Consider the following 27,583-nt stretch of genomic DNA (forward strand, 5'->3'; position numbering starts at 1 on the left):
TTATTGGGATGACAGTCCTTTTCTTTTACTTTGGAATTGCTGCACATTTTTGCTTTCTCTAAAGTAGAATGTGGTTCCCCTGTTAAAACAAAACAAAAAAGGTAGCATGCCTGGAAATGACTTCCGTGTGATTACTTCATATCGAAAGATCTAGAGAATGCCTAGTCTTAAACTGAGCAAGGCATCTACTTGTAGTACAAGATAATTTAACAGAAGTTTGGTAAATCAGGGATCTCCCTTTTCCTGAATTCTCCCATTGAAGTTCAGTTTTTACTGTCTTAGTTGCAAAAATTAGAGACAGGAAACACTGAAACTATCTTGTGAAGAATTTGGTTTGTATCCAGTCAGCTCCAGCTTGTTCACTTGTCCTGGGAGGTTATGATCCCAGTGAAAGTTGCATCCTTGGCCAGAAAAATCCCTTCAGAAGGTTCTTTCCCCACCCCCATCCCTCTTGGTTTGCTCACCTCAAACAGCTGTGAATTTTGGTTTGCAAAAGGAAGTTAAGGCTATTTCTGCCCTAGTCTTCAGTAGGGAAAGTAAATTACTGGGTGTTATAGCCCAGAGACACCAAGGAAACCCCAAAAGTAGACAGTAGAGAGTTTGTTCTTGGAAATGTCAGGTTCTCTTGTGGGCAGAAACTGAGTCTTTTCTGGAGAGCCCTCAGAAAATGTTCCCCACACTGATTTCCAAAAGATTACTGGCAGATTTTTTGTGGTATAGAAAATTATATTGTTACATTCATAAAACATCTTCAAATAACTTTGGTGTGGTTGGAGTTAATAGTAGTAATACTAGAAATTATATGGTATGGCTTCGTATTTATTCTTTCTCAGTAATTTGTAGATCAAGTTTATTTAATTTACAAATCAAAAGAGTTTTTAAAACAAGCCAGTTGTCTCTGTTCTACTTGTGATGTTATTACCACTATTAAAAACCGGGGAGATGATCCAGGGAGCAGAATTTAACTGGTGAGAATTTAGCATGGCGGCCAAGGCTCAGGCTCTGACCCAACTCTGCCTTGTGACTTAGGCAAGTTATATAACCTCTCTGAGCATTTGTGTCTTTATATGTGTAATAGGCCTAGATTAGTACCTACCTCCTGAAGCAGCATCCCGTGAGCTAAGGTATGTAAGATGCGTAATGCCTGGCACGTGTGGGCTGCTTCTGTCATCTGGTGGGAGCCCAGTGCTTACCACCTTTGATGAACCTGGAATGATAATCCTGTTTGTTACGGACTTTTTAAAAAATTGATGTTCCTATTTAAAAATTCGTAATAATTGATAGCGGAGTTTCCCAACATTTTCAAATATGAGTCTCATTTTAAAAAGCCTAAAAGTTGGTAATGGTGGCAGAGTTCACAATCTCTTGTCTGAAATCTTGGGGTTTAGAATCCAGAGTTTTGGGGTTGTTGGAGGGTAGTACTGAGCCCCTGGTGGGACCTGGGGCAACACCCTGAAACGTTATGTTTTTGGAGTAAAACCTGTTAATATTCACACTAAATGGAATAAATATGAAACAGCTTCACATCAGTCTAGGTCAGGTTTTACACCTGAACGACTTTGCCACTAACTTTCGAAAGTGTATTTCCAGAACCCTTTGGATTTCTGAATTGTAGATACGGAATTATAGACTTCTGCCTTTATTATAGAAAAACTGCTGGACAAGTAAAAGCATAAAGAAGACAATAAAATCATCTATACTTCCACCACCTAAAGAAATTCTCTTGTAATTTTGGTGTACATACTTTGGTTTTTTCTCTATTCAGCATTTTTTTTTCCAAACAGAAGTGACGTTATTCTGTACATCTTTTGTCTCAAATTTCCACTTAATATATTGTGAACATTTTCCTATCATTTTCTATTTTCAACCTCCTTTTAAATGGGTATGTGAAATTCCATAGTGTGTATGAACTGTAATTTGTTTAATCCATTCCTTGCCATTGGACATGAGTTTGTTTTTAGTTTTCTGCTGTTGGAATAGCACTGTGATGTACGCTGTTGTAGATAAGTTTTTGTGTATGTATGTGCTTATAACGTTTTATATACTCAGTAGGATAGTTGATGTAACTTGAGTATTCAACCATTGCAAAAATGACATGTGTAGTTGGATTTGAGGACTCTTGAATAATTCCAAGGCCCCTTACATCTCCTGGGTCCTTCTGATTGGAAAATAATATACTGATCTATGGCTGCTAAATGCTGCTTATATTTAAGAAGTTACCTTTGTGCAGATACAGGGCTTTTAATAGTCAGATTGGGGCCTCTTGGGTCCTTCTTCAGAGGCAAAATGTTTAGAGGAGGGTCATTAATAATACAGATTTGTGGAGCAATATTCTCCAAGCAGGATGAAACAGAAACCATTTTGTTTTTGTCTTTTGTTGTTCTAGCTTTTGTTATGGAAATTTCAAACATACAGAAGTCTAGAGAATAATATAATGAATCCTTGTGTACCTTAAGTACCCATAAAATAGTTACCAGCTTATGGCTAATTTTGTTTCTTTTTATCATTCCCTCCCTCCCCAACTCAATTATTTTGAAGAAAACCTGTATATCACATTATTCAAGTATGTATCTCTAAAAGATAAGGACTCTTTAAAAAAATATTCACAATACCATTATCACACCTAAAAATGGCAATTCCTTAAAACCATCAAATGTTCAGTCAGAGTTCAAATTTTCCATGTGGTCAAATATTTTATTTTATATTTTACATTTTATTCAAATCTGTGTTCAAACAAGGTCCATACATTGCTTTTGCTTGGTCTGTCACATAAATCTTTTTAAATCTATGGATTTAATATCTGTCATTTTTTTCATTCCACTTTGTTGAAGATAAAAGGTCATTTGCCCAACTTCCCACAGTCTTGGTTTTGCTGACTGCATCTCTGAGGTATCATTCAGCATATTCATCTGTCCCCTGTATGTCCTATAAGCTGGAAATCAGATCTAGAGACTTGGGCTGCTTCAGGTTTAAATTGCCTGGCAGGATTTCTTCCTAGAGGATGTTATGTGCATCCTTCTGTTTAGTCTTCTTTTTTGTGATGTTGGTAGCCATTGACGTTCACAGTCCAGATCCATGATTTAATTAAGAGTTAGCAAAGTGGTGATATTTTCATTTCTATTTTACCTTCTTCAGTTATTAACTGGAATGCTTTTTAGAGAAACTTTATAGAGAAACCTCATGTTATCAACTACTTGGTTACCCTGAGGTACAGTTTGTGCAGGAAAGATGGTTTAAATGCTTGGTTCTCTCTCCTTATTTACCAGTTTTCAGATCAAGTTGGTTTCCTAGTAGTCTTCAGAGGTGTCCAATGAGTTTCTTGTGAATAATCATTATGAACTCATACATGTAAACATGTTTGTGCTTCAATAATAACCCTTTTAAAATGTGCTCTGAGGCATTTAGACTTTGCCAATTTTACTTTACTATGAAAGCAGTTGAATTGGTTTGTAATGAAGTGGCATTGTGTGTATTTGTGTATTTTAATTGAGTACTCTTTCTACTCAGAGTCCCGCAGTTTGTGCTGTTTCATCCGGTCATTTGCAAATCAAGCATTTTAATCTTTCAGACTATAGATTAGTTCAGTTGGTTTCTAGTCTTTTTTTTTTTTTTTTTTTTTTTTTTAACTTTCCTGCTGGCCATACATGGCCCTATTGGTTAGAAACCTACTTTCTAAAAGATACTCTAGGGACCTAAGCAACCAAATTTCTTTAGATTATAATTATGAAAGATCCACTTAAAATGGTGTTTTCCCACCAGCTTTATGGGGTGGCTCTAGCTACAAATTTAGATGTGTCAAGCTGAGTTGTTACTTATTCAGTCTCATGTTACTCCGAACATGTTGCATAGGGTCGTACTTTTTACATAAACGTGGAAGAGTCAGATGAATTGTCTTTGATTAAATATACTAAGCATAGGTTTCTGTCTCCTTATTATTGATTTCTGAGTTATTGCATTCAGAGCTCCTACTCATAGGTCTGATTTTGAGTTCCTGTTCTGCCATCTGTATATTTTCTTTTCTTGGTTTGGAGCTCAACTATATTATGAAAGCATTTCTTTTGTTAAATTTTATCCATTGGTTTTATGTGTTTGGATTTGGGGTGGGATGTCTGGGTCGGGGTCCTTCTGCTTTGGCTTAGGCTCCCCCATTGACCAGCCGTACAAATGCTACATCTGTAGAATCAATTTAAAAGTGATAAAAGCAGCACATGGAACCACTTATTTGTTTTTCTTTTTGACAGTTGTTATGACAGTCAGGGTTCTACTTCAGAGAGATCTTGGCCTCTATTAGGCAGTGACAGCATCCAGCTCCATCATACTGACTGACTTCACAGCACTTTCATGTTGGACTTTCAGTTTCTTTAAAGAGCATGGTCATTAGTTAAGATGAAAAATGAAAATAAAAGTAAGAGAAGAAGTATATTGGACTTCATTTACTGAATAAGGAAAATGTGTCTTAAGACACTGCAGCTTCATTGTGCCGATTTAGCACTGTTGAGTTGAATGGTGCTTACTTCTTGCAAGACTGAGGCTGTGGCTCTGCCTCCACATAGTGGGGTCCATCCTTTGTCATGGTTACACCTCGCACTTATCCCTGCCAGTGATGACTAGAAGCAACAGGATGTATGGAGAACAGCCTTTTCCTTTACTGTGACTGGAAAAGCAGCTCCCATTTGTCCCACTAAAATAGTACCAGTAATCAAGATTTATTGAACAGTCACTGATATTGGATTAATAGCATTAACTTCAAAGGCATATTAAGTGCTTGTCCTTACTGAGATTAAGAAAATAAAATTTTTTATTATCGTCCATCCTTTTGATCATTCTGTGACTTTTAGCTTTGCACGTGTACAATCAGATCTCCTAATTACAGTTCTTTTCAGTGATAGCCAAAGCTTAAAATCTCAGGCATTTTAATTTTTTTAAGGAGCATTTTATTTGAAAAAATTGAAAACTCTCTCTTCTAACCTATGAAAAAGTAGAGACAGTGGTGCTCTTACTTGAGATATCACGTATTTAGAAGACTAACTAGTTTATTTGGAGATGGCACTTTATTTAACCTTAGGAGGCTCCTTCTTAAAGGGGGTTTCTGCCTTTACCCCAGTCCTTTTTGTCTGAGTGAACCAACCTGTTGACTTTTGTTTTCCATTCACCTGAGTAAGCATTCAGTGTTATTTTCTTTTCAGTTTCCTTTAAACACAATCCACTTCTCAAGTTATTTTTCCTTTTGAGTTATAGTCGAGACCTGCTTCTAAGAAGTCTGATGGCCAGAAAGGCTTTCAAAACAGATCAATTCAGGGCTGTTTACCTGAAAGACTCTTAGACTTTCTGGTATTTGTTTTCAGATCCTTAGCCCTTTGCTGGGTGTGGAGAGGAGCCCTGGTCCTGGCTTTGTTCACAACTGTTGGTGTCGTGTTCTCTACACTTCCTCTGATCCAGCCTGATTCTGGATCGTGGTTGGGTCCAGTCACCTGATTCTTGCTTCTTTAGGTTGCCTCACAGCCCTGATAAAATGTCAGTGAAAGCCCAGCCCGCAGAGCAGTATTTGAGGCAGTTAACGCACAGTTAATTCCCAGCAGCTTGGAGATGTCCCTCCAGACTGTATGGGAGGTGGATACGCACATGTTGTGGGGGGGTAGTTCACTTCTTGAGTACCTAATACTTTGTGCCAAGAACTTAACTTTACATCTGTATTTTTCTCAGTCTATCTTCGCAACATGCCTGCTAGGTAATTGTTATTGTCCCCATTTTACAGATGAAGAAGCAAAGGTTCAGGGGGAGGTTAAAGTGACCAGCCCAGGGCTACACAGAGGAGGGCAGAGCCAGGCAGTGTCCCTGACTCCCAGAACTGTTGTTGCTTGTAAAGCACTACACTTGACCACTTAGGAACTCGGTGTCATTGGGTGAGATTCAAACCACCACTTACTATATGCTTAGGTAAAATTTTACCAAAAAGGATTAATTAGGGATTTATTTATTTTAATTGTTGATTTTATCACACTTTTTTGCCATACACAGTTCTTAAGCACTTTATACATATTAATTCATTTTGTCCTTATAACAACTCTTTGGGGAAGGCACTAGTAGTATTGCCATTTTACTGGTGAGGAAACTGAAGCACAGAGACATCAAGCAACTTGCCCACGGTAGTGAGCTCGTAAGTGGTGGGGCTTGGTTTTGAACCCAGGCAGACTGGCTCCACAGAGTCCTTAGTCTTAGCTTTTATGCAACTCGGGATTCTTCTATTAAGAATGTAACATAAAATCCCTTTGAAACACTTTGGCTATGTAAAATGAGAGGCTTATTATTTTTTTTAAATTAATTGATCACTAAATTTTTATTTTTATTAAATTTTTTCTTCCAGTTTTATTGAGATATAATTGACATACAGGACTGTGTAAATTTAATGTGTAGAGCAATAATGACTTGACTTATACATCATGAAGTGATTATCACATTAAGTTTGGTAAACATTCATCAAGAGACTTATTTTTTAAGTCACTAGCAGTTTCCTTGGTATGTAGGAAAGTTAGATGAGGGGAACATCTCTAAATTTAGGCCAAATATTATATTAGTGTAGAGGATATAGGGGTAGCCCTGCAGCTTATGAAGAAGAAAAAGCCTCCGATATTGCTTTTTTTTACTTTCTTCTAGAAAATTCTCACATTCCTCTCAAGCAGGTTAATATGTCCATGAATTTTAACTGTGAGAAAATTCAGGAACCCCCTCTTCCCAAGTTCAAAGTGATAAAGATGTGCCAGATACACTACTGAGGTCAAAGTGTGTGCAAGGGAAGTAAATCTAAACAATTGGCAAGAAACCAGAGGCCTGTGTATTTGGAATGATTTCTAACTATTGCCACCAACTCTGCTTTTTTACAGTTCTCTTCCCTTCCCCTCCTTCATTAGTGATTTATGACCAAATTTTACATTCCCAAACAATAATCTGTTTATCATAAAATGATTTTCTGGGAGTGTTATCTGGCTAGTTCAAATGATGGTTGATACTAGCTTGAAGCCTGGGATTATGGGACAGGAAATATTACTTTCATAATCCTTGGTGCTTTAATCTTTACAATCCTGTGAGATAGGTATTAGTGACCGTTTTACTGATGAAATTCAAAGAGGTTAAGTGACTTGCCCAAGACTGAAGTTTTCCATTTGCAAGGCTGATGGATCTGTTTTATGTGGAGATCATGGCTGCCAAGATGTCTGAGTCTCCAGGTTGTAGAAGGAAAAGTGTTCTAGCTGAGTAGTTCTGAAAGTACCCTTAAGTCCTATATGCTTAGCAGTAATAGAACAGCTCTTCTACTTTTGATTCACAAATGAAAATATCTCGTGTTGAAATTGGCAGAGATTCCAAATTTGTTACTTTTTAATCTGTTGCTATCTCTGTAATTATATGTTTAAGACCTAGCTAGAGAATGGTTTTTTTGCTGGTCACTTACCAGCAGCCCTTTGCCGTCTTTAGCAGACACAGAGCAGACTTTTGTAAAGGTTTTTATGTAAATGGTTGAGAGCTTAGTGTTTCACTTTAAAGTTGAAAGGTTTTTCTTTTTTAAAGAAAGAGTGTATACAAAATCAGGATCCTTCCAATAGTAAAAATAATAATAATAATAATAATACTTAAAAAAAAATCAGGATCCAGTAGTTTTACTTATTAAATTTTGTCAACCAAGTTGACAAAGCTGTCTTTTTATTCAATTTTTTAAATTGAAGTATAGTTGATTTGCAGTGTTTCAGGTGTATAGCAGATTGATTCAGTTATGTATGTATTTGTATGTGTATATGTATGTATATATATTCTTTTCCAGATTCTTTTCCACTATAGGTTATCACAAGATATTAAATACAGTTCGCTGGGCTATACAGTTGGTTTTTGTTATTTATCTATTTTGTTTTTAGTAGTGTGTATCTTTTAATCCCAAATTCTTAATTTATCCCTCCCCTCTTCCCCTTTAGTAACAATAAGCTTGTTGTCAATGTCTGGGAGTCTTTCTATTTTGTAAATAAGTTCATTTGTATCATTTTTTAAGATTCTATGTGTAAGAGATATCATATCATATTTGTTTTTCTGTCTGACTTACTTCACTTATATGATGTTCTCTAGGTCCACCCATGTTGCTGCAAATGGCATTATTTCATTCTTTTATGGCTGAGTAATATTGCATTATATATACATACCACATCTTCTTTATCCAGTCATCTGTTGATGGAATTTTAAGTTGCTTCCATGTCTTGCCTATTGTAAATAGTGCTGCTGTGAACATTGGGGTGCATGTACCTTTTCAAATTAGACTTTTGGTCTTTTCTGGATATATGCCCAGGAGTGGGATTGCTGGCTCATATGATAACTCTGTTTTTATTTTTTTTAAGGAACCTCCATACTGTTCTTCATAGTGGCTGCACCATTTACCTTCCCACCAACAGTGTAGGAGGGTTCTGTTTCTCCACACCCTCTTCAGAATTTATTATTTTTAAGCTTTCTTTTTGTAGACTTTCTGATGATGGCCTTTCTGACTGATGTGAGGTGATAACTCAGTGTAGTATTGATTTGCATTTCTCTAATAATTAGCGATATTGAGCATCTTTTCATGTGCCTGTTGGCCATCTGTATGCCTTCTCTGGAGAAATGTCTGTTTAGGTCTTCGGCCCATTTTTTGATTGGGTTGATTTTTTTGTTTTTGTTTTTGTTTTTGTTTTTAAATATTGAGCTGTATGAGCTATTTGTGTATTTTGGAGAGTTTTTTTTTTTTTTAATGTATTCTTTAACCATCATGCTCTGTTAGACTCATTATCTTTAGTTACCATCATTTCTGTTTACTTCTCTTTAATATTTACTCTTTAGTCAACTATATATCTGAAAAAATGTGCGTGTTATAAAATAACCTAATCACATCATTATTATCATATATATTATTTGTGTGTATGTATTTTTTTTTGATGCTTTCTATTGCTCAAGATATTATCTGATTTCCTTTTGATGGTGAAATAATGAGGTCACTGGAGCCATCATATGACGATTCTGGCTGGCATCAGGTTTCCTCATTACTAGGTCCTGGGACTTGTAAGATTTCGGCATCTTTAGGCTTAGCCTGCTGCTTTTTAACAGTGTTTTGATTGTAATTCACATTTGTTTTAACCTGTTTGTTTCTCATTGCCCGCTTAGTATTTGTACTGAAAAGTTAGGATTGGTCTTTGGGTTTGTGTGGCCATCTGGGTATGAGTGGAACAAAATATAAAACTTGTCTTCTCTTCCTTCATTGATTTTAATTTTAGCCTTTTACTTGATGTATAGATACCCAGACAATCCTTAAATTAAGCCTTAAGTTCTTGTCTGTAGAGTTGGTCTAGGTCTGTGTAGAACTGTGGGGTCTGGAAAGTACATAGGTCTCTTAATTTTATCCTCTAGTCAGTCTCTCCATCCTTGAACTCTGAAGGGACAAGGACACAGGTTAGACAAAAAAAAAAAAGTCAGTCTGCAGGAAACGCCTCCTGGAACATTCCTCCTTCAGAGTACACACTGCCTCTGGGGACGGGCTTGGAAGAGCAGTCTCTCAGGGGCCTTCTGCGTGTCACCTTAGCCATCCTGTAGCTGTATGATCTTGGGAATGTTTTATACTTCTCCTACACCTCAGTTTCCCATCCATTAAAAAAAAAAAGGACAGTGTTCATAGCGTTCCTTTACAGAGGTCCCAAGGAAGGCACATCAGCACATCTTAAAGTAGTTGCAGAGTCAGACTGGGGAGGGGAACTACTGCTTACTGTTCTCTTACTGTGTGCAAGGAACTCTGTGAGGCCTCTCGTATACCTTGTCCAGAAGGGTAGGTCCAGAGAGGAAGAAGCCTGTTGCTTCATATATGTGAATGTGTAAGTGGGCATCCCTCTGCCCTTGAAGCTTTCATAAACAAATACATTACCGTGTATTAAATATACTTCTGTAGGAGATGCTTAGGAGTACAGAATTTGTCAGTTCCCTTAAGAAATTGATTTGAATTAGAGTGATGATAAAATGGCCCTATAAAATATGAACTCTTCAGAGAAATAGTTGATTCCAGGACTGGGGTAGGGAATAAATAAGTGAAAAAGACAGGCATGTCAAAAGAACACAGAAGCCAGTCTGAAAGAACTGTCAATGGCCAAAGTTGGAACAATTTGAACAACAAAATAAAAAACAGTAGTAATGGGTTATGCCAAAGAATAAAATAAACATCCATGAGTTAATGACATAAATGATTGAATAAATAAATAAATGGGAGCGAAGAGATAGTTCTTCCTTTCAGTAGAATTCCAGTTATTAAATATAGAAAGATTAAGAGGAATAGAAAATTGCCATTAGCATACTACAGTAGTAATTGTGGGGAAGATCTACCAATGATGGCTAAAAGTAGTGGGGGAAAATTTGAGGAGAAACGATATTTACATGCCTCAAAGCATCTCCCCAAAATATTTATTAATTACTGTGATGTTTCAACTCACGTCCACATATTCTATGAAACTCATCTCTCCAGGGGATGAATTTTAATTCCCTTCCTCTTGAGTGTAGGCTGGACTTAGAGACTGGCTTCCAAATAATAGAGAATGGAAACGGAAACTAGTAACTTTAGGATGGAAGAACTTGGCAGAACTTAATCGGGAGGTCAATTAACATAATCAGTCACATTAATATCAGTCTCCCCCACCCCCCACCGATAGGATGTGCTGAGAAGGGCACTTCATCTCTTGTGTTCTTTCCCAGAAATTTGTCACCTCAGTGTAATCATGGGAAAACAGACAAACTCAAACTGAAGAACATTCATCAAGATACCTGACTAGTATCTTCTAAAAGTGAAAGACAAGGAAAGACTGAGGAACTGTAACAGACTGGAGACTAAGGAATTATGCCTACTAAATGTAAAGTGGACCAGAAAGAGAATATGAGTGTAAAAACTGGGGAAATCTGAATAAAGTCTGTATTTAATATTATTGTACCAGTGTTAATGTCTTAAGTTTTGATCAATGTGCTGTGGTTATGTAAGATGATAACATAAGGAGAATCTGGGTGAAAGTTACACAGGAACTCTGTACCATCTTTGCAGCTCTTCTGTAAGCCTAAAATTATTTCAAAATAAAAAGTAAATAAGGACCATGTCATTTAGTGGCTCTGGAGTCAGATTCTCTGGGTTCAGATCTTGCCTTTGCTGCCTACCAGTTGAAAGGTAACAGGCAACTTTCTCCATTTCTTTGCCTCAGTTTCCTCGTCTGAATAGTCACATCTCCCACATAATAAGATTGAGTGAAGATTAAATGAGATAATGTACGTAAAGTACTTAGAACAGTGGCTGGAACATAGTAATGTCAGCTGTTAATATTTATACAGAGGAAATCCAGCCCCCTTTTAGGTACTTGGCCATTTAGCCTTGGATGTAAATAGTCCAGGCTAAAGGAGATTGGAAGAGAAGATGGTAATGGGCTAGGGTGGTCTGGAGACTTGTCCCCCTGACCATACACCCCTAGGAAGTGGAACTTGAGCCCTATCCTTGAAGAGAGCCAAAGATTCAGATAGCTGATAGGGAACTGGCGTGGAGGAGGAAGGGGACCAGCTAGGAACAGAAGTGGAGAATCTACAGTGGGAAAGACCTTTTTGCTGAGCAGTGAGTAAAGCTGTCCAGGAGGAGTGGAGGGGAGGCTCCGTGTGGAGTCGGTGAAGGGGAGGCTGATAACGTGGGTGGGTGGCTGCCTGGATGCTGCCTTGATCAAGTTTAGACTTTTTCTCTAGGCCTGAGAGAAAGTGAGAGAGAGCAAGAGAGTTGTGAGAGGAGGAGTGAGAGCTGTCTCTTCAAAAAAACTGTTTTAGTCACAACAGGATTGTGGTTTTACTTTGAGTATTTGTTGATTGAGCAACTACGTTATAACAGAGTGACCGTGAAGTTAGTAACACTGCAATAAACGTGTTTTAAGTATGGTAGCTTCTCTTTACATCTGGGGCATTGCGCTGTGTGTGTGAGGTACGTATCCTGTCTGCTGCCAGTGCCTGGTGTACAAATGAATTTGCTGACCCTTTATAATGACACTGTGGCCCCAGGGCTAAGAATCACCGCTGTCAGTAACCAGGAGCTTTCAGTGTGCAAACATGCTTTGACTTCAAGCCTCATCTTTGGGGCTGTCTTCCATTGTAGGGGGAGTGTATTTCTTTTGTTAAAAAAAAATTATTGAAGTATAATTTCCATATAGTGGACGTACAGATATTAAGTGTACAGAACCATGTATTTTTACCTACATATACATCTGTGTGGTCATCACCAAGACCAAGACAGAACATCTCCAACACTCCAGAAGGTTCTTGTGTCACCTTCCAGCCAAAAATGCCCCTCCTTGAAGTAACTATCATTCTTTATAATCATAGGTTTTTGCCTGGGAATGTATCCCTTTTTCTCCATCATGCACTTAGGCCCATGCGGTACAGTGGAGTGGGAGCGGGGATGGGTACACATGTGCCAAATACTACACTTTCCACATTCTCAGACTTAAGTAAATTCTCCCATAAAACCACAGACCTAGCCTTATGTTACTTCTCTGAACTTAGTCCCGTATATCACTGACTGCAAGTCAATATTTTTTCCCTTGCACCATGCTCTGTGCCTTCAGCTGACATTTACCATAATAATTATCATCATCATTAATAAACAGTCACTTAGTTTTGGTTTTTACCCAATAGTTTACATGCGTAACTTTCTAGTAGGGGAAGTTGTGCTGATTTGGAATCAAAGGGCGATGGCATTTTCTTCATTTAATGAGTTCCAGACCATGTGTAAGCCAGTGGAATTAGAAAAGCAGTCTCAATCCCAGCCTTCTGATCTTCTAATGAGAGAGAGAGATAGTAGTGTGACGAGTGCTATGAACCAGAGATGCTGGAGGGTTCCATAGAAATCAAGGGACAGGGTGGAGAGGTAGGGGCCTTCCAAGTGTGTGAGGGAAGTGAAGTCCGAGTGGCATATTAGAGATAACAGGAGTTGTACGAGGAAAGCAAGGGAAAGTGAGGGCTCATCTAAGCTGCAGAGAGAGCGCACAGTGTGTGCAAAGAAAGGATACGTGGAGAGCATGGCACATTCCGAAAACTGCAGGCGATTGGTGCGCAGGCTGGAGGTGGGTGCTGTGGAGCAGGGAGAGAGTGGCTGGAGAGCAGGCAGAGGCAAGACCGCTGTGCCCTGGTTAAGGACTTGGATTTTGCACTGAAGGTAATGATGGATCTGTAGTTTCCAAAGGTCACTTCAAATTTTGGGGAAGTGGATCAGAGGGGTTGAAATTGACTAAGAGTGTAAAACTGTCAGGGCCAGTAACAATGGGTGTGGAGGAGAGGCCAGATTGGAAAGATACTCGAAATTGGTGGTTAATTTATAAGTGAGAAGTTGATCTCTCTTAGAACTGCATAGAATTTTACAATGTGAAGTGAGAGAGTGAAATTTTTAGAAGGACTGGATAACGGAAATGAAATACTTTTTTTTCCCTCTTCAGCAGAAGGGAAGTGTTTGCTTTAGAACAGCCCCATTACTTATTTCAGTGAGCATAAGCATTTGTAGATGAAGGCCTAGAGTTATGTGATAATTTTTTTTTTTTAAGCAGGAAGATAAGCCAGTCTTTCAGTTTGTTTTAACCTTCCTTTGTTTGTTGCGGTAAAAGCTAAACCTCCAAATGGGTATTCCCCACAGAGAAGGCCCATGAACCCTTGAACTGAGGGGGAACTAGTCATACGGAAAGAAAAAAACGAAGACTTCTTACTCCTTTCAGGGTAGTGATTTATTTACTGAGATGTGTACAGAAAGCCAAACCAACACTTCTTGTGGAATGGTGTATAGGTTTGATTCTAAGGTTTTTATAAAGTTTAAAGCTAACACTGCCTTTGCTTTGGCCTGTGATACACTGAAATAAGCTCCTTTGATGTGCACAGGATAGCAGTGAGGGGAATACTTACACCCCCATGGCTGTTATCCAGGCGCCTAGGACTTCCTCATTCACTGTCCTGGTCCTTAGCTGTGAGAATGTGTCCTCATGAAGCTCAAGGACCATGTACAGAAGACTGGAAACTTCTGGAAAAGGCAAAACAAGCTCCCTGGACTTTGTGATTGGCAGTGTCTGGTGTCCTAACCCTGAATGGTCATTAAGAAACCCAAACCACACCCTTTATGCTGAGAGGAAGCTTTTCTCTCCAGTCAGCCAAAATTCAGTCTTCTGACTGCCCCAACTCCAAATTTCCTGTTACTGTAAATCCTTGACAGTTTAGAATAGAAGGATGGTGGTTTGTGGGACAGACAATCCCCATTCAAGTGAATAGAAGAGAAATGGCATTTTGGCTACAGAGTCATATGTAATAAAAGGCAAGATACATTTCTTGCCCTTGGAATCTATAGTACTCTGAGCCACGGTGAATCTCTGCTGTTCCAGTTTTCAGGTTGTGCCCAAGGACTGTTAATGCTTTTACAACATTGCAAGTTCTTGTTCACCCAGGGATGGTCAGTTCAGCTTTAAGTTGTGAGTGAAAAAACACGCTAGGTGAGCACCCATTTATGTGTGACCTCAATTCAGTGTTGTGGTGAAATCAAACATTCATATGCTAATCTGACATTGTTACTGATGTGTACGATCATCATTGTGCTGCATGGTAATTAGGTACGCAATTCACACAAGTGGCTGTAATTAGTATTAATTTTTACACAGCCAAATCAAATTTTCACTGTTTCTTGTTTATTAATTTGTTGGTTCTCCCGCATCTAAAATTAACATCAGTGTCAGCATTTTCCATTGGCGCCTCATGTAGTCCGATCCTCATCTTTGGCATGCTCTGGTTCCCCTGTGTTTAAATATAAAAGTCTAGGGTCTCTTCCGCAGAACCCCTTAAAGGGAGAGGATGGTCCTTAGCTGCGTTTTCTATCCCTACTTGATAACCTCGGAGCAGCTCCTGCAGCTTCTCCCTGATCCCAGGTATTCTGGCAGGCTGGGGTCTTCAGGGAGGTGGGGCTCCAGACCCTGAGACTGGGTAGTTCGCCCATGGTTGGGAGAGCAAACTCTGGGGTGAGAGAGTCCCCTTTACCTCTGAGGAGAGTTGGCAACACATTTTATTAAACAGTAAAGATCGAAATAACTGAAAACTTGTTACTGAGCAGACAGTAGGGACTTAATAGACCTTTTTTTTTTTTTAGAACTACCTTATTCTACTGCAAATTTGATTTTAGATGAGAAAGATGAGTGTACTGGTAAGAATACTTTGATATCTTGGTTAGAGGATCATTGCAAACAATATGTTTTGGAAAGACTGAGAAACAGAAATGGTTTCGAGTGACATTTTTGCCTTGATTTTGTGTACCTATGTGGCATGTAGTGATGGGTGTTTCTGTTTTTGGTGATGAGATGCAGAACTTTTTATTGTGGTCCCGCTGGCTGAGTGTGTATTCCCTATTTTTAGTGTGTATTACCCATGTTAACCTAACCCATCATTTGGTTCCCTAAAGTTAGGTTTCCTGTGCTCAATCAATGCTGTCAGCTTCTGCAAAGGTGAACTTTGTTCTTTCTTCAGACATTTACTGAGTTTCTGCTTTGTGGTAGACCCTGTACTAGGGGCCAGGTACAGAAAGATGATCAAACATCTTGACTTTAAATACCTTTTACATTACCTCTATCATCTCATTTGGCCTCACCATCCCTGTAAAATGAAGACTGTTTGCGTGCCCACAATACAAATAAGTAGTCACAGAGAAATGAATTGACTTGTTGAAGGTTACACATGAAAATAGTGGCTGAGCTGAAGCCTTGGTCTCCTGCCCTCTAACTCTTCCCTAGTTGGGAAAGATGACATAAAATAGCCTTTGAGCCTAAAAGTAATCAGTCAGGAAGGATGGCGTCTGCCCAAAGAAGTTCATACAGACATTTAAAAAATTCATAAAATGATACTAAGACTGTGCTCCTTAATGAAAATTTGATTATTAAAACCATCAGAATTTAAATAGTATTAATTAAGAGCTCGTAGTTTGCTCAACGAAAATATTTGTCACTTAACAAATCACCCTAATGGGCCTAGAGTGATTTAGTCATCACCGTTTGATTTTATAAAGTGTTGTCAGGAAGACATTCTTCAATGTGTTTATAAGTTGGCTTGGGAGGTAGTAAGATTTTTCTAATACTGGGTAGGAAATGGTTTTGAAAATTCTGTTAGCCAATGTTGAATTGGCCAGGACAGGAAACAGAGAGAGTTCAGGTAATGTGCTGGCCTATTTTCTTGGGCAGCTAAAAATCCTCCAGGGCCCAGTACCCATTTTAGATTTATTCTGTGAAAAGGCCTTTGGGCTCCCTATGTTATTGACTCTTCTATTTCTGAAGAAGGAAAATTTCCCCACGAGTGAAGTGAGAAGAGCATTAAAATATTGTACTGTGGACCCCAAAACTGTTTATTGGACACAGGCCTGTCGGAAGGCTCTGAGTGCAGGAGCAGGACGGATTATAGAGTTGTTTTTCCCCGGTAGTCTTACTGAGGCTTGTGGAAGCAGCAGAGAGGGCAGGGTGACCTGGGTGGTTAGAGGGTATGGACTTGAGGCCTTGCCAAGCTGAGGTTGTAAGTTATATGATCTTGGGCACATTGCTTCATGTATCTCATTTTTTTTTCAGCTGTGAAATGGGGTGGTGTTTTACTCTAGAAGGGAACTTGGGGTTATCATGTTCTGTAGTGGGAGGTATTAGCTAGCTCTTTATGTACATTTATCTCTGGGATCATTGAGGTCCATCTCGCCCACCAGAGTGTAAGTTCTGTGAGGTCTAAGGCCATGCCTGTCTTTTTGCTCACATATGTCCCTGCCCTGTGGCAGGTCCTAGTGCTTAGTAGAGACTCAGACACTTGATGAAGGAAGGGGTCCCCAAGTACTGTAGACAGCTGGGGATAAATGCAGACACACTTCCTATATGCGTAGGTCTGTAACTGTAAACATCTTGGAGCTTCAGGCCTGGGCAGGTTTTGTTGTTGTCATTACTAGGGTGCAGTTTGGGTTTTTATATTCCCAAGATTTCCTTCCAGAGGGTTTCCTTCCTACTTCAGCTTGATTGATGAGAATGCCATAATGAAATGAGAGGAAAGGCTAGCTGTGTTTTTGTTTTGCGGTGGGCTGGCATGTGCCTGAAGCCCTAATCTTGGAGCCCCTCTGTTTGTTCAGGGTCCACTCTCAGTTGAAGGCAGAGCTGGTTCTCTCTGTTCCCATCTTCTCAGAGAAAGTATTTGCTTCGGGTCAGAGCTGTTTGCCTTGTAGCCAGTATAAGGCCTTTGAAGAACTTGTGGATAAAAGAGCTTTGTGTCTGCTTCTTACCTGTTAACACATTAAGGAAAATCTGTACATGGAGATTTAGGGAAAGATGAGACCAGCGTCTCAGCTGCAGTCTACTTTTCAACAAATATTGCTGGATTGGAGTTAAAGTGTTAATTATTATGAAAATGGAATTTGGATTGAGACTGCTGCTGCTTCCTCTGTGTTCTCAGTGGAGCCTCCCATGGAAGGAAAATCAGACAAAATGCTCTCTATAAAAGCCTCTATTTTAAGAAGAATGATTCAGAGAGGAACCAAGGTCCAAGAGATTTTCATCAACAAATAAAAATTGAATTGCCAGGTTTGCCAGATGTTTCATTTTAAAGATACTTCCCCTCATTTGGTCTCTGGTAGAAGTCTTCCTTTGCCTCTGAAATATGCTCTGCCCCCATGTAACTTAAAAAAGTTTCAGCATGTTCCGAATCCCATCTGTGTAGGGCTTGTAATTCCATGTGGTCAGCTGGGAATTGATTGCATAAAAATAAAGGCAAGAAAATACCACAGTATTGAACTACAGAGTTTGGGGGAATTTTCTTAAGTTATTTAGTATACTCCACCTTGGTCTTTGACTCACCATTTACTGAGCACCTGCTGTGAACAAACACTGCTCCTTGTTGGCTGAAGCACTGCAGTGTGGTTATCCCTCATTAAAGGTGTGTCCTCCAGCCCTCCTGCGTTACATGGAGTAAGAGAGACAAATGGCTAACAATTAAGGGTGCTCTCCTTTTACAGTTAGAGACAACTGGTTCTTCCAATAGGCATCTTTTTTGAAGGGAGAGGGGCAACATAAAACCCTCCTGCATATTCCTTTATTTGGTCCACCACTAAACCTCCTGCAAGCCCTCTCAGTGTCCTGTGTGCAGTGGCAGAGGAGGAGCAAGGGAAAGAGGAGGGTTTAAGGAGCTTCCCCTCTGCTTCAGCATGACCAACAGAGAAAGGGGAGCAGGCCCTTGGCTGAGTGGAGAGGCCTTTCTGTGCAGTGTGTGGAGGGGCAGGTTTCACTCAAGGTACATGGAGATGTCAGTGATGTTGCCTTTCAGCACCTTTTCATTCTTGTGACCTCTTCTCCACATCCTGCTAAGCTCCCTTGCCACCCCAAGTGCTCAAAATTACCTATCAGAATTCCTACAGCCACTGTGTAGCTAGATGCAACTTGATGTTAGAAAGTCAGTTTTGATAAGAGAATTCACATTGATGCGTAAATGAAATGGCCTTTTGCCCTGTCTCACTCTGTCCGTTAAAGTAACCAACAGATGTGTTGGTGTGTTGAAGGAAAAGATCTTTTTCTGAGTAGAGGAGCTTTGCTTTCTTCCAGCTGGGTCAAGGGAAAGGGGCATCCTGTGTCTGGAGAATCCATGACTGACCGCGCTGTCCTCCCTCCTTGCTCACCAGCCTCTCCTCTGAACTTAAGGCCAGGAGGCCCCTGGCCCAGCTGGGCCCCACCTCCCCACCCTAGGGCTGCCTTGCTTTGGGAATTCCAGGTTTCTGCTCTGGCCAGGGTCACAGCAGTTTATGAGGGTGGAGCTGCTGGTGGGAGCTGATAAGCAACTTCCAGAACTCCCAGACCATGCAGGCCCTGGAGAGGGAAGAGGCTGTCTCTTGTTATCAGCTGCCCTCCCCCTACCTGGTGGCACATTCCCCCACCCTGTTTTACTGTCTCAGGCTTGCTCTGAAAATGTTTTCCCTGTTTCTCATCGTACCCTCTCTGCTCTGTCCCTAGAACCAGCTCCACTTGTTCCCAGAGACTGAGTTTAGCCATCGTGGAAATCAAAGCCTTGAGAATTTGTGAGTGTGGAATACCTTCTGGTTGAGACTTGAAGGTGTTGAATTCTGTGCAAATGTGAATTGGTATTGGTGATGCCATGTGAAGGCAGGAGAGGCTTGGGAGAGGCAGTGTCCGTGGTGCTTAGGAGTGTAAGTTTTGGAGCCAGTTGGCCTGGGTTCAAATGCCAGCATTTTGCTTAGCAGTGATTTATTTTTTTTTTAATTTTTATTTACTTTTTGCTGCTTTGTCTTTTATTTATTTATTTAAAAAAATTTTTTTAAATTGAAGTACCATCAGTTACAATGTCAGTTTCTGATATACAGTACGATGTCCCAGTCATGTATATACATACATAGATTCATTTTCATCTTTTCTTTTTTTAATCAGTTAAATTATTTTTATTTTGAAATTAGTTTTCCTTAATAGTACAGCACCTTAACATTTTCTAGCTTCTAATCTATTGTTTTATCTATTTATGTATTTTCTGAATTTCTAATGTACTTAATACTGATATAAATATCAACATTTATCTAGGGGGTAATCCATTGAAAACAGGTATTTCTTTTTTTTTAACATTTTTATTGGTTTATAATCATTTTACAATGTTGTGTCAAATTCCAGTGTACAGCACAATTTTTCAGTTATACATGAACATATATGTATTCATTGTCACATTTTTTTCTCTGTGAGCTACCGTAAGATCTTGTGTATATTTCCCTGTGCTATACAGTATAATCTTGTTTATCTATTCTACAATTTTGAAATCCTGTCTATCCCTTCCCACCCTCTGCCCCCTTGGCAACCACAAGTTTGTATTCTATGTCTGTGAGAGTCTATTTCTGTTTTGTATTTATGCTTTGTTTTTTTGTTTTTGTTTTTGTTTTTTAGATTCCACATATGAGCGATCTCATATAGTACTTTTCTTTCTCTTTCTGGCTTACTTCACTTAGAATGACATTCTCCAGGAGCATCCATGTTGCTGCAAATGATGTTATGTTGTTGGTTTTTATGGCTGAATAGTATTCCGTTGTATAAATATACCACGTCTTCTTTATCCATCGTCTGTTGATGGACATTTAGGGCTGTTTCATGTCTTAGCTATGTAAATAGTGCTGCTATGAACACTGGGGTGCAGGTGTCATCCTGAAGTAGGGTTCCTTCTGGATATAAGCCCAGGAGCGGGATTCCTGGGTCATATGGTAAGTCTATTCCTACTCTTTTGAGGAATCTCCATACTGTTTTCCACAGTGGCTGCACCAAACTGCATTCCCACCAGCAGTGTAGGAGGGTTCCCCTTTCTCCACAGCCTCTCCAGCATTTGTCATTTGTGGATTTTTGAATGATGGCCATTCTGACTGGTGTGAGGTGATACCTCATTGTAGTTTTGATTTGCATTTCTCTGATAATTAGTGATATTGAGCATTTTTTCATGTGCTTATTGATCATTTGTATGTCTTCCTTGGAGAATTGCTTGTTCAGGTCTTTTGCCCATCTTTAGATTGGGTTGTTTGGTTGTTTCTTATTAAGTCGTATGAGCTGCTTATATATTCTGGAGATCAAGCCTTTGTCGGTTTCATTTGCAAAGATTTTCTCCCATTCCGTAGGTTGTCTTTTTGTTTTGCATATGGTTTCCCTGTGCAGAAGCTTGTAAGTTTCATTAGGTTCCATTTGTTTATTCTTGCTTTTATTTCTTCTAGGAGAAAATTTTTGAGATGTATGTCAGATAATGTTTTGCCTATATTTTCCTCTAGGAGGTTTACTGTATCTTGTCTTATGTTTAAGTCTTTGATCCATTTTGAGTTTATTTTTGTGTATGGTGTAAGGGAGTGTTCTAGCTTCATTGCTTTACATGCTGCTGTCCAGTTTTCCCAACACCATTTGCTGAAGAGACTGTCTTCCATTGTATATTCCTGCCTCCTTTGTCGAAGATTAGTTGACCAAAAGTTTGTGGGTTCATTTCTGGGCTCTCTATTCTGTTCCATTGGTCTATGTGTCTGTTTTTGTACCAATACCATGCTGTCTTGATGACTGTAGCTCTATAGTATTGTCTGAAGTCTGGGAGAGTTATTCCTCCAGCCTCTTTCTTTCTCTTCAGTAATTCTTTGGCAATTCTAGGTCTTTGATGCTTCCATATGAATTTTATTATGATTTGTTCTAGTTCTGTGAAATATGTCCTGGGTAATTTGATAGGGATTGCATTAAATCTGTAGATTACCTTGGGCAGTGTGACCGTTTTAACAATATTGATTCTTCCGATCCAAGAGCATGGGATATCTTTCCATTTTTTAAAGTCTTCTTTAATTTCCCTCATCAGTGGTTTATAGTTTTCTGTGTATAATTCTTTCACCTCCTTGGTTAGATTTATTCCTAGGTGTTTTATTACTTCGGATGCTATTTTAAAGGGGATTGTTTCTTTACTTTCTTTTTCTGTTGAGTCATTGTTAGTGTAAAGAAATGCAACTGGTATTTGAACGTTGATCTTGTAACCTGCTACCTTGCTGAATTCTTCGATCAGCTCTAGTAGTTTTTGTGTGGACTTTTTAGGGTTTTCTATATATAGTAACATGTCGTCAGCATATAGTGACACTTTCACCTCTTCTTTTCCAGTTTGGATCCCTTTTATTTCTCTATCTTGTCTGATTGCTGTGGCTAGGACTTCCAAGACTATGTTGAATAGGAGTGGTTATAGTGGGCATTCTTGTCTTGTCCCAGATTTTAGTGGGAAGCTTTTGAATTTTTCACCGTTGAATACTGTGCTGACTGTAGGTTTGTCATATATAGCTTATATTATGTTGAGATATGTCCCCTCTATACTCACTTTGGTGAGAGTTTTTATCATAAATGGGTGCGTTTTCATCTTTTCATTAAAGGTTATTACAAGGTATTGAACATCATTCCCTGTGCTATACAGCAGAAACCTTTTTTAAAAATGTATTTTTTATATATAGTGGCTAACATTTGTAAATCTCAAACTCCCAAATTTATCTATTTCCACTGCCTTTCCCTGGTAACCATAAGGTTGCTTACTATGTCCGCGAGTCTGTTTCTGTTTTGTAGATGAGTTAGTTAGTGTTCTCTTCTCCTCCTCCTCCTCCATTCCACATATAAGTGATATCATATAGTATTTTTTTTCTCTTTCTGCCTAACTTCACTAAGAATGACAATCTCCATGCCCATCCCTATCACTGCAAATGGCACTATTTTGTTCTTTTTTATGGCTGAGTAGTATTCCAATGTATAAATATAAGACAACTTCATTTAGTCATCTGTTGATGGACATTTAGGTTGCTTCTATGTCTTGACTATTGTATATAGTGCTGCTGTGAACATTGGGGTGCATGTATCTTTTCAAATTAGAATTCCCTTTGGATATATACCCAGAAGTGGGATTGCTGGTAAGTCTGTTTTTAGTTTTTTGAGGAATCTTCATGCTGTTTTCCATAATGGCTGCGCCAAACTACATTCCCACCAGCAGTGTAGGAGGGTTCCCTTTTCTCCACACCATCTCTAGCATTTATCATTCATAGACTTTTGAGTGATGGCCATTCTGACTGGTGTGAGATGATACCTCATTATAGTTCTGTTTTGCATTTCTCTGATAATTAGTGATATTGAGCATTTTTTCATGTACCTATTGGCCATTTATGTGTCTTCATTGGAGAATTGCTTGTTTAGGTCTTCTGCCCATTTTTGGATTGGGGTTTTTTTTTTTTTTTTTTTTTAGCAGTAATTTATTTAAACTCTCTGTGCCTCAGTTTTCTTACTTCCAAAATGCGAATAATGATAGTACCTCCCCACCTCATAGGGTCTTTGTGAAGATCGCATATGTTTTGAACAGCACCTGGCACATGGGATGTGCTTTTTAAATGAGAGCTTTATAGCTGTTGTACAAGGTGAAGCTATAGGGCTGATAGTGTCTGCCAACGAGGTCATCCCTGGTGTGCCTCTGTGCTTCCTGTGTGGAAAATCACAATGAGGAAAAGAAGGCAGCGAAAGGTGTCTCTGGGTCAGATTCACAAAAAGCCATCACATTTATTAGCACATTGTCTCAAGGTCTCCTTAAAGATGGCTACTAAATCTGTTTCCTGAATTTTATAGTCCCATTAATAGTATTCTGTTGCCTTCTGATTTGTTAAAGGAAAAAGTTGACTGCAAGCATTTTTTTTTTACAGAACACCATGTAACTATAGCATATTAAATGTGAATTTAAGTTACTGTTAACATTTTGAACTTCATATACTCCTAAAAAACTTGATCCTGAATGAGTGTCAGTTATGATTGCTGAACTATGTTTCTAGTTCTTTATGCAAGTATTGGAAGTTAGTCCCTTGGGAAGTCTCCCCCAGGAGACTATTATTTCTAAGAGGAAATTGAATATTGGCTCTGAACAGCTTTTTAGGATCATGGCTTGTCCTTGAGCCCAAACTCCTTAATGTGTCTTCGAGACTTTGCAGTCTGGCTCATTCTTCTTTCCTCATTGCTCACACTGTTAGCTTTGCACTGGAAGCTTCAGCATCACTTAATTTAACAAATATAAAGTGCCCATTTGCAATTCCCTTCAACCTGGGCCCTGCGCTGGCTTGTATCTGGACACAAGTGCTGCATGCCTCTGCGTCTACAAACTTCCCAGGCTCTGACTTTTGACAGCTTCGGGCCTCATCTTAGAACAGCCAGTAGGTGTGGTGGTTAAGTGTCCTAGACTCTGGAATCAGGCTATATGGGTTCACATCCCAGCTCTTCCAGTTACTAGTGGTGTGTCTTTGGGGGATTTTCCTAACCTCTTTAATCTTTAAAATGGCATTAATAATAGTGGCTGTCTAGTAGTGTTGTTCTGGGAATTATAGGAGGTAATCCCCAAGTGCACTTAGCATATTCCTAGCACAAGTAGCTTTTCAGCAGGTGTTAGCTATGATGATGATGATGATGATGATGATTATATGTTGCTTTCTGGGGGAAGCCTTCTGATCTACATGTGAGGGCCTTTTCTGTGTGCTCCCAGAGCCTTCTGTAACCTCTGCTGTTCCATTTAGTTTGCTATATTGCAATTTCCCGTTTGCTTGTTTCTTTCCACTTCTAGACAACAAGCTCCTCAAAGGTACTTAAGTTCTCTTTCTTGGTCACAGTTGTGTCCCCATTGCCTGGTGGACATTGTTTCCTCCTTCTACCTGCTCTAAGATGTTAGGGTAGGTGTTTCTTCCCCACCTCCCTCCTTTTTTTTTTTTTTTAAAGAGTCTCTAAATTGCTGTCAATTTTTTGATGAATGGGTCTACATGCCTGTTTTGTCATGTGCCACGAGGTTCAGATGTTTCCCTTTTCCCTCACTAGGACAGTTTTTAAAAGATGCACCATGATTTGGGGATGAAAAATGGCATTTGTTAAGCCTGCTTGTGCCACACATTACGATAGGCTCTTAAGATACATTCTGATTGAATTCACCCTCAGCCCCGAGCTAGGTGGGGAATAAGCAGATTTAAGAATTGTGTAACGTGCTCAGAGTCATTCAGCTTAGCAGATGTCAGAGTTGGTCTCTAAACCTGGGCCTCTCTGGTTTCATGGCACATACTATTTTTGTCTTGTGCTCATTGCCTTGCTGGGAACTTGTCGACTGGTTCCCTGCCCACAGCTACCGTCCCAGGGCCTTATTGCCTCTTCTCTAGGGAACAGTACAATTAGACTTCAAAATGATCATTAAAGGGATCGATTCTTTCTGTTGGGAAGATGCTGAGTTGGATATGATCTTATATTGTGCAACTGTAATATTTTAATAGCACAAAACAATAAGACTGTCATGCAGGCAGATAAGGATTATGGACAAAAACAACAGGCTTGGGAACATTGGGGAGGAGAGAACAGAGAAACATCTATTTTTATAGCTTCATTTCTTAGTTTGTCCAAAAGTTAAAAATAGAACTAATCATGCCCTCTAGGCCACCTGGATCTCTGATTGGTACAAACAACTTAAACTAGTATGTCCAATGGATAGTCTGTGTAAAGACTGTGTCTATCAAAATATGCCATTCGTCAAAGAATAGGTATCACCTCTCTTCTGAATTTTAAACAGTAAAACACAGATGGGTTTGGACTAAGGTTTATTGAAACTAGAGCTGGCCTTGAAAGTAGTAAGATAAGCTAGTGAATCAGACTGATACAATGTCTGCTTTTTACTCTAAGAATCATTAAAGTACCAGCGTTTTGTAACATCATTACATTTTAATTTCCTATTTGCATATTTTAAAAAATCAACAGCCAGGGAATGGCGTGATCTCATATGATTAATTAGCACTCAGCAACTGAGCTGTTTACAGTGCAGTAGGCCCGGCCGACTTGCATGACCGTGAAGGAGTCTCCTCCTCTTCTGGTTTGTCATTAGTACCTCACTCAAGCTGAGGACTCAGGAGTAGCTGCTGATGAAAGCCTCAGCTTCAAAAATACTGAAGGCTCCCACCAGCTCTGAAATTCTGTAAGAACTCTGAAGAAACAGGAGAAAGGAGAGAGTCTCTTTGTTGCTGATTTTAGGTCCTTCAAAAATGTTAACATCTTTAGAAAATTTTGTTACTAAATTTTTTTTCTAAGGTACCTGTGTAATGACTTACATTCTCAAAAAGCCTAAGTATAACTTGAAGCTTTCTGACCAGAAGATGGTATAGGTACTGATTTCCTTTTTAAAATAACTAATGTTTGGAGTTCGCAACCTGAGCTATAAAATCTAGAGGTTCTTTTTGAAGTGGGTCCATCTAGTCAAATATGTATACTCAGTGTTGTTAGCAGCTGTTGGCTAGTAAAAGAATCAGGGACTTTCTTTGGTAAACAAATGTTAGGGGCATTAGAGGTTTTGGGGGAGACTGAATAAATTGATACCCTCCTCTGGGTTGTTATATGCAGATAATGCAAAGCATTCTTCCTTACTCTGTTTCCTGTGTGGATTTTCCCCCCTTGTCCGTAATGGAACATCCTAACTGACATTCTTTTTTAGACCACGACTGAACATAAAAGTAAGTAGAGGGCAAAATCAGCTAAAATTTCCTGTGTACTTACTATGTTCTAAGCACTGTGCTGATGCTTTACATTGAATCCTCACAAAGCCATATGAATAGGTAATGTTATTCCCATTTTACAGATGACAAAACTGAGACACAAAGAGACTTAACATGACCAAAGTCAGAGAACTAGTGGCTGAGTCAAGATTTGATGTGATTCCAGAGCCCACATTCCTAACAGCCACATTGTACCTGTCAGGGCTAGAAATGTCATGAGAAATTTAGACATTTTGTAAACCTACCAATTCAAGCTATTGTTTTCACACATTATTTTGGTCACTAAGATCGCCTTCCTACCTTGATCAGTTTCTGGCTTTGTGTTTCAAGAAATTTGCAAAGATCAAATCTGTCCTGACAGGGTTTCCTTCACATACGTACAAATCTCTGCTTAGGTTCCCTCACAGTCAGCCCTGGTAACCCTGGGGTTCATCCTAATGGGAGATGGCAAGCAAGGTGCAACTGTCACGGTGACGATGTCGCCTGAGGGCAAGCATGTGCAGAGAAAGAGCGTACAGAGTACTGAACCCCCAGTGTTTCCACACCCAGTACCAAGGGAAGAAGCCGGTAAGAGCTGAAGGGTAGTCTAGGAAGGCCGTGATAAAGTGATCCAGGAAGAGAGAGTTTAAGGGAAGGTTTGATCAATTGTCGAGTGCTTCAGAGCATGGAAAATGAAGACAGGAGTGGTGTTTGAGGATCATGTGAGTTGCTGTTCTATTTAAAGTGGTAAAAAGCTGATGGTTCCCTTGAGGGGCTGTGCAGTGAATGGGTAGGGAGTCTACTGTGAGGCCACTGGGTGTAGATCACGGACTTCCAAAGTTTGGTAAGGACAGGAAGAATTGAAATAGGATGGCTTTTGGGGCACTGGGACGCACTGAATCCTTTTCCCTCTATTGGGTTCTCTGTTCTGACAGTATTTGAAGGTGGTGGAAGAACGTCTTAGAAAAGGAGCAGCTGAAGGTGCTGGGATAATATATGTTAACAGCGCATGTAGAATGCTTACTGTCTGCCGGGCACTGGGGGAGCACATTCCCTGTTATATCTGGGAGGTAGGGAGTCAAAGCCCCTTTCTGCAGATAAGGAAACAGAGGCTTAGAGTTAAAGCCACTTGTCCAAGCTTAGAATGCTACTCAGGTGTGTAGCTTTAAACTGAGTCTGTCAAGATCATAAATATAATGGAATGAGCAGATGATAGGGGAGATAGTCTGAGAAGAGAGGTGCCTTTCTTCCACTGGGACCCTGCATTCAGATGGAGAGAGTAAGAGGGATCTCCTCTTTGATCTTATTTAAGTGCCCATGTTGTATTTAGTGTTGGGCTCCATCCAGCTTCTCACAGCTCCATCCTCAAAGAACCTGCAAGCTATTTGAAAGATGTCTGCTTTTCCTTTTTCGTATTTTTGTTGTTTTTTTTTAATTTATTTTTTAATTTTTAGACAATTAAAAAAGGCTACACTCCATTTACAA

The 27,583-nt window shown here is 39.4% G+C and overlaps 1 protein-coding gene across 1 annotated transcript in view; it reads left to right on the plus strand.

Annotated features, from left to right (window-relative positions):
• ANKS1A (ankyrin repeat and sterile alpha motif domain containing 1A) overlaps positions 1–27,583 on the plus strand; it is a 176,518-nt gene that overhangs the window by 5,527 nt on the left and 143,408 nt on the right.

This window comes from Camelus ferus, chromosome 20 (genome assembly GCF_009834535.1).
Source record: "Camelus ferus isolate YT-003-E chromosome 20, BCGSAC_Cfer_1.0, whole genome shotgun sequence".
NCBI classification, from domain to species: domain Eukaryota; kingdom Metazoa; phylum Chordata; class Mammalia; order Artiodactyla; family Camelidae; genus Camelus; species Camelus ferus.